This window comes from Coenobita brevimanus, chromosome 15, assembly GCF_032717465.1.
Source record: "Coenobita brevimanus isolate Jiangsu-jjx chromosome 15, ASM3271746v2, whole genome shotgun sequence".
Lineage (NCBI taxonomy): Eukaryota > Metazoa > Arthropoda > Malacostraca > Decapoda > Coenobitidae > Coenobita > Coenobita brevimanus.
Genome location: NC_136968.1, coordinates 5,820,766 through 5,829,654, shown reverse-complemented (window position 1 = coordinate 5,829,654; position 8,889 = coordinate 5,820,766).

Genomic DNA, 8,889 nt, shown 5'->3' with positions numbered 1-8,889 from the left:
TTGTAACTGTGGCATATAAATGCGATTATGTGAATAAATAAAACGGTTACCCATATCCTTTATATATATACTACTTGCATTATTACATGTGCGTAAATTGTATATACAAACCCTTATCCTCCATTAACCTATATTTGCATGGTGTCTAAGGCAGTAAGCGAACTTCTATTCACTTGCTTATTTTCATTGTATATGATCATTGCCAATTACAAAATACAATGACTGTTCGAACCACTGATTTAAATTTCAGAATTAGCATCTGTGCAAGTCCTTCCAAACATGTTTCAGTTCGAGTTATGTCGAATTTCAATTAAACGGGTTTGCCTCTAACGAAATATGTCAATACAATATTGATATCATCATTCCGGGGTGAAAAATGGTGTTTTCTGGGGGAGAGGAGAGGGATAGGGCAATGATGAAATGCCTGCGTGTGAGTTCACATTCACTGATTTGCGCTACAAACATCAAACACCGATACCATTATTTGCACTTTGAAAATGTTAAGGAAGCATTCGAAACACTGAGACGATACCAGTTGTGCTTAGAAGTGTGGCTGTATCTGTTGTATGTAGAAGTGAGATAATACCTGCTGTGTGTAGAAGTGAGGCAATACCTGCTGTGTGTAGAAGTGAGCTAATACCTGCTGTGTGTAGAAGTGAGATAATACCTGCTGTGTGTAGAAGTGAGGCAATACCTGCTGTGTGTAGAAGTGAGATAATACCTGCTGTGTGTAGAAGTGAGATAATACCTGCTGTGTGTAGAAGTGAGGCAATACCTGCTGTGTGTAGAAGTGAGCTAATACCTGCTGTGTGTAGAAGTGAGATAACACCTGCTGTGTGTAGAAGTGAGGCAATACCTGCTGTGTGTAGAAGTTAGATAATACCTGCTGTGTGTAGAAGTGAGGTTTAAGATTTAGGCCTGAAGTCTCGTCACCCAACATCTCTTCCTTAGCGATTTATTTTTGGATACGGCAGGTAAATATAATCTTGTACGAATTTATGAAGGGTATGGTGGTATTAGAATGGCTTAACTAACACAGGAAAAGATAGCAAACTGTATGCAAACTAAATCGCATAGGCAGAGGTGTCAGGGAGCTTCCTTAACCGACGAGAATATGGGCCTAAACCTGAAATGGAGAAGTGAAATGCAAGCCTCAGAATTTTGACGATTTTTTAAGTACTTGACAATGCTTAAACGTATTTGGCTTTCCCGTATGCTTGCTGACTGCATTTTGTAGTATGGGATGCAGGCTAACCATACGTAATAACCACAGGCGCCTCTTAAATGACTTTCAAAAATTAGGGTTTGCACTCCCAGATTTAAGGCTTAAGCGCATTAACTTTAGCTTCATACTTTCCCTTCTGTCATTGATTTTTTAGCTTATCTACATAGTGTCTTCTGTTTGTTTTATTGTGTTTTACCCATTCTTGTCGTACTCATTTCCTCATTTCCCGTTTTCGTACCATTCCTTGTCATGTCTCTTTGCTTTGAATTAGTATCATATGGTGTTTGATACTTGGTACAAGGAATACAGTAGCCTATTCAGTTCATTTATCGTGGAATCCCCGAGTGGTAAATAAACACACCGGTGCCACGTCAGTGTAAGTGCTGTAGCCCCTGTCCCACGCAGAACTGTGGTCGTTGTACAGCATAGTTGCAAACGTCTTGATAATAAAAAGCTGACTAACACATGTCGAGCAAGCGTAAGAATTTCAAAATCCCTCTATATCTACACAATGACCAGAAGGACCAACTTGGATTAAGTGGCTTGGGAAGGGGACGGCATCAGTTTCTTTGACTCCATTTTATTCATTTTTCTTATCTCACATACTACAGAAGCACAAAAAAATATAGCGACATAACACCCATGCAATAGCTTTTCTTTGTGATTAGCATCATATTCAACTGTTAATCTTTTGCTTCAACTCAGCGTTCAAGATGGGCAGATGGTAGTTTTACGTTGAGGTAAAGTGCAGAAGAGTATACTGTAGCTTTTGGTAGGTGACTTGAGATGAAGACTATTGCTGGATAAGATGCCATCACCACCACCACTTCGTCTACCAGTTACCTGAAACATAATGAAGTTTATTAAGCATGCGTTCACTGGAACCCGTGGATTGTGCAATTACCTTTTTTTAACCCACCCCGTAAAAAAAAAAAAAAAAGGAAAAGAAAAAAAGTATGGCACAGGAGGGGGCTGAAGATTTCCCAAATGATCAATATATCTCTCGATGTTCCGAGGTAATTTATCTGTTATCTGAATACACGTATGCTGACGACGCTGACTAGGTGATGTATATGCCATCCTTGTTATCATCTGTTTATACGTACACTGACAGGACTGAACAGGAAATGCCAAGCAGTTGTGTATACCCTCCATGCATGTTATCAGCTGTTTATACGTATACTGACAGGACTCACGAGGAAATGCCAAGCAAGTGACGTATAGGATGGCCCGTACACAGCGCTGCTCTAGAAACTCATCTGGCAGAATCTTGTGTGTTACGGGGATGATTGAGTATGCTGGTGTGGGTGTGGGTGTGGCAGAGGCAGTAGGAAACGAATAGATACCGCAGGATAGACACTGATAACGCTGACTGAGCCTCCCTGCATCACACGAGGTAAAGTCCGGGATCGTGGAAGAGAAACCTAATATATACTGTACATGCCGCCTCGTATATGTGTCCTAAGAAAGCCATTGTATCAACTGGAAGATTGCCTTAGCCACTGTTTGTCGTGTCACATAGTTTTCTGCCAAGTGTGTACCGATACCCCCTTTTTTTTTTCTTTTTTTTTTTTAATGTATAGTATACATGATCGGCTCTCCCACCCATAAGACCATTTGATCGCATTCGTTTTTTGGGGGGAAGATGGTGTAACAGTTCCTCATCAACGATTTATTTTTCTTATGTTAATATTTATATGTAACCTGTATCCCCCTCAGTCGCAGGGCCTATTTTTTATTATTTTTTTTTTTTTTATTAAGCTCATTTTTTTCTGTCTCCAATTTTCTTTAGCTTTGGAGATATTTTTCTGATCAGAGAGGTTAGAAAGACCTTCTGTTAATCCCTTCACATCACAAGGTTTCCCCCAGCAAAGCGAAATCGTCAGGACATCGCAAAAATGAATAATGAACCACTTCACCGGACTGAAGCGTATGTTACTGACGGTAAGAAGACAAAGGTACAAGTATGTTACTGATAATTATGTTCATGTTACTGGCAAAGTGGGACACCCGTCATTGTATAGAATGCTTAAAACTTCAAGACCAGGTATGAAAAAAAAATCATCTGTAAATATTTCCTAGGTATTCTGTACAATACTGAGTTTGTTTTAGGCAAAATGTGAAATAACTGAACTACAGCAAACTGGCAAACCGTGAAATCAGTCATTTCATTTACATTTGGTTAACTTTGGCTGCGGTTAGGTTAGGCTGGGATAATCTAGGTTAAGTTTAGGTTATATTAGGCTGGGTTAGTAAGATTAGGATAGGTTAGGTTTAGATAAACGCTTAACGTAACTTAGCGTTCTTCTAAATTAACCTGCCGTAACCTGCCCTAACCTAACTTAAACTTAACATAGATTATCCCAGCCTAACCCCCTGTTGTTTATTATATTATACTTTGCCAAATAAAATGCTAAACATCCTATAGAATACCTAAACATTATATTAAAATCCCTAGGTAGATTGCATTGCGCAGTTGACCTTTGTGCGGTGTGGTGCGGTGAGGATCTGTCCGTTCTCCCCTTTGGGGCTAAGATGCGAATGAATGTGTTTGAATGGATGAGTAAATGGGGAGTGTGTCGTCCTGTCTCGGCTACCTCCCTTTCCTTGGGGGAAGCAGCCTAGGTATATAGATAGAAGAATGAAGTAGGCTTTTTTCATGCTTTGCCAATAAATGCTAGACATTCTACAGAATACCTAGGAAATCTATACATTTCCTTTGTTTCACACAATGCTGGTAAAACTGATACTAAAAACGACTGAAAGGTATATTACTGACCCCAAATATCATATTACTGACCCCAAATACCTATTAGGCTACCTATCTACAGCCAGACGCCTTAATCCCGCAAAGGGTGGCCACAAACAGTTCGTTTCCAAGACGCCCTGTTCCACGCCATTCCCCTGCCCTTTCCCCCAGCGTGTACCCCCCTCTCTCATATACCTCTCCACATCATTTCTCCATCTCATCCTCGGTCTTCCCCTCCCTCTCTCCCTTTCCATCTCACTCACATCCGCTCTCCTCGTTTGTCTCACTCTCCAATCTCTCCATAGCCATCTCAGTGTATTTCTCCTGACGCTTTCTATCACAGTCATATCCACACCACAACGCTCCTTCACTTCCCTCTAAACTTCCATCCTTACACATCACACTACCCAAGTACTTAAATGCACTCACATTTTCCATTTTCTCCCCATGCAGCCTCACTGTACATTCAGTGACTTCATTTCTCTCGAAGTCCATAACTTTACTCTTCCCTACATTCACCTTTAGATTTCGATTCTTACTCTCCCAAACTCACTCACCAAGCCTCGCAGTTCAACATTGTTTTCATTTAACAATACAGCATCATCTGCAAACAAGAGAAAAGGAAGTTTCCAAACTTTGCCCTTTCTCATCAGGGCCGCTCCAACCCCCACTGACCTACCTTATATCTCTTTTATAACTCCATCCATATACAGATTGAACAACCACGGAGACATGACACATCCCTGTTTCAGTCCAACTCAACATTCAGATAGAATTTGCAGCCCTAGCGCCCCCATACTAGTACATACTCTTCACGACATTCAACAGCTTCCCATTTACTCCATATATTATTAATACTTTCCACATTCCTTGTCTATCCACTCTGTCATATGCTTTCTCCAAATTCATGAAGGTTGCGTACAATTTCTTTCCCTTCTCTAGTAACTTTTCCACTAAAAACCTAAGAATGAATATCTGGTCTGCACAACCTCATCCCTACCTAAAACCTCCCTATTCTTCACCAACTAACCCCTCTGTTATTTCCCTAACTGTGTCAATAAGTATCCTATCATATACTTTTCCTATTACACTAAGAAAACAAATACCTCTATGATTACCACACACTTCTTTTTCCTCTTTTTCTCTTTACAGGGGAATAATTATTCCTGACTTCCAATCCTCCGGGCCTCTACCTTCCTCCCAGACCAGCCTGCACATCTTCCACATCCACTCTACTGCCATCTCTCCCCCCATGCTTCATCATTTCACCACACACTCCATAAATTCTTGGGGCTTTCCCCATTTTGATTTTCTTCATTGCTTCCACAACTGCCATCCTACTGATTCCTTCCTCCCTTCTCATCTCCGTCCTTCTCCCAGCCATTCCCCAGCCACTTATAGTTGCATTACTTTCATGCTCTATGTTTAACAGTTCCTAAAAGTGTTCTCTCCACCTGCTCACTTCTTCTCTTTTCTCCACTATCAAACTCTCTACTTCCTTCCAGAATATTTCTAAAATTCCCTCCACTTTACACTCAAATTCCTTCTAAACTCCTAATCCACTCTCTTATTACTCTTTCTTACTAATCTTTTCACCTCTCCCATCCACTATGTTTTCCTCTTTTGCGCCTCAACCATTTCACCATGCTGTTCCTTGCACTCCTCACACCACTTCACACACCACCTCATATCCAGCACAGATCTCATCTATGAATACCTCGCACACAACTTCCACCTCCCACATCTCCTCCAAATCACATTTATCCAATCGCTCCTCCACTTCTTTCTTATATCCTGCCTTTTTTCATTCTCTTGCAACCTTTCTACCCTCTTCGTAAGGACTGCTTTTTCCTGCTGTTTATCCATCACATTTTTACCTTGACTTTCACCACCATCAAGTACTGGTCAGAGAGTTCACTTCCCCCAGCTTCAGTACGCTCTCTCGTCTAGCACAGATCTTCTCATCCTGTCATCCACACACACATAATCAATCATTGCCTCCCATTCATTCAGTTCACCATCCATCCTTATCATCACTTGCGATGTATATATGTGGATTATTTTGTGTCTAAAGAAGGTATTGGCTATCACCAACCCCCTCCTTACACATATGTCCACTAGAGCACTGCCATTCTTACCCACTTCTGCAGGCACACCCAACTCACCAACTACTCCATCCACTTTCACATTCCCTACTTTTCCATTCAAATCCCCAATCAAAAACACTCTCTCATTCCTCTCAAACTTTTCTATTCATGCTTCCACATATGCCCAAAACTCATCTTTCATTCTCTGCTTAGAGGACACTTGACTTTTATGATGATGCTGATGCTAGGTTGAATGTTACATGGTGTCTCACTGATTATCACCACAGAATACAAACAGGTGAGAAGCAAGATTTTTTTTTTTTTTTTTTTTTATTGTGGGCGTCATGAATTTTGGTTGTTGTTATTCTTGGGATACAGCTACTTGGAAAGTATTGTAATCGTATCTAGATTAATAAAAATGTATATAGTGTTAAAGGGTAAAGGAAGCAGCTCAGTAATCATTATTACCTGAATGAATAAAAAAAAGCAATATAAATAAATGACAATAACTCCCTTCCCGTTCAGGTTATTCTGTTAGAAAGGGAGAGGGACTTGACCCTTTGCCCCCACCCCTTAGCTGCGCTCATGAATACCAGAAAATAAAAATAAGCCACAGTGTAACAAGCAAGAACTATACTCACCAGGGCCAGCAGCCGTATTCATCAGAACTGTCAATACAATGAACTATGCCATCACAGCGACATGACGCAGGCAAGCAAGTGCCATCTCCACAAGTCCACTCCCCGGGTGCACACCCTGTGATATAGCCAGGCATGCAGACGAGCAGTTAGTGCTTCGCAAGAGGTAATTCTCTTAGTATTCCTATTACACTTTAAGATGAATACACAGAAGCCTATACTATATAACCTCTAAATAGTGTCCAAAGCTGGGGTGGGGAACGTCCAGCCTCCGGGCCGTATAAGGCCAGCAAGACCATTTGATCAGGCCCACGAGACAATTCAGAAATGCATTTTCATAACTCATTAACGAATGAAAGGAAGCCAATGATTGATCATGTGTGTGTGGATGACAGGATGCGAAGATGTGTAATGGATGCAAGAGCTTATAGAGGTTGGGGGAGTGGACTTTCTGACCACTACTTGGTGGTGGCCAGAATTAGGATCCAAGTAAGATGGAGAAATAGGAGAAGGGAAAGGCGAGAGGAAGGAGTAGTTGCAAGGAGAGTGGAAAGGTTACAAGAGGATGAGAAAAAGGCAGAGTATAAGAGAGAAGTGGAGGAACGATTGGGCAAATATGAATTGGAGTAGATGGGAGACGTGGAAGGTGTGTGCAGGATATTTACAGAAGAAATATGTGCAGCATGTGATGTGTGTGGAAGGAAGAGAAGACGGAGGGGTGTGCAAGGAACAGCGTGGTGGACTGAAGAGGTGAGACAGGCTGTGGCACAAAAGAAGAAAGCATACAATGAATGGATGAGAAATAGGGGCGTGGAAGAAGTTGAAAGGTGGAAGAGAGAGATATATGTAGAAAGAAAGAGAGAGGTGAAAAGATTAGTAAGAGAGAGTAAGAAGAGAGTGGATGAGGAATTTGGAAGGAATTTGAGTGTAAAGTGGAGGGACTGCAAGAAAATGTTCTGGAAAGAGGTGAAGAGAGTAAGACAGGGTGGAAGTGAGGTTAGCAGGGGAGTGAAAGATAAAAATGGTAGATTACTAGTGGAAAAGGGAGAAAAAGTGAGCAGATGGAGAGAACACTTTAAGGAATTGTTGAACATACAGGGTGGAAGTAACGCGAGTATAAGTGGCTGGGGAATGGCTGGGAGAAGGAGGGAGGTGAGAAGACAGGAAGAAATCGGTAGGATAGAAGTTGTGGAAGCAATGAAGAAAGTTAAATTGGGGAAAGCCCCAGGAATTGATGGAGTGTGTGGTGAAATACAGAAGCATAGGGGGGAGATTGTAGTAGAACGGATGTGGAAGATTTGTAGATTGGCCTGGGAGGAAGGTAGAGTCACAGAGGATTGGAAGCCAGGTATTATTATTCCCTTGTACAAAGGAAAAGGGGAAAAAGAAGTGTGTGGTAATCATAGGGGCATTTGTCTTCTTAGTATAATAGGAAAAGTGTATGGTAGGATACTTATTGACAGAGTTAGAGAAAGAACAGAGGAATTAGTTGAAGAAGAACAGGGAGGCTTTAGGAAGGGAAGAGGTTGTGTAGATTGATATTCATTCTTAGATCTTTAGTGGAAAAGTTTCTAGAGAAGGGAAAGAAGTTGTATGCGGCTTTAATGGATTTGGAGAAAGCATATGACAGGGTGGATAGACAAGGATTGTGGAAAGTATTAAGAATATATGGAGTAGATGGGAAGTTGTTGAATGCTGTGAAGAGTATGTATGATGGTGCTAAGGCTGCAGTGCATGTGAATGGTGAACTAAGTGAATATTTCTCTTTGAAGGTTGGGTTGAAACAGGGATGTGTCATGTCTCCATGGTTGTTCAATCTGTACATGGATGAGGTAATAAAAGAGGTACAAGGTAGGGTAGTGGATGTTCGAGTGGCCCTGGTGAGAGAGGGTAATGTTTGTAAACTCCCTGTAGTGTTGTTTGCAGATGATACTGTGTTGTTGAATGAAGACGAAGGGGAGCTGCAAGGCTTGGTGGATGAGTTTGGGAGAGTGTGTAAGAAACGGAATCTAAAGGTGAATGTAGGGAAGAGTAAACTGATGGTCTTTGAGAGAGGTGAAGTCAGTGAATGTGCAGCGAAGTTGGATGGTGAGGAATTGGAAAATGTGAGTACGTTTAAGTACTTGGGTAGTGTGATGAGTAAGGATGGAGGTTTGGAGGGTGAAGTGCTTGAAAGGGTACAGCAGGGAA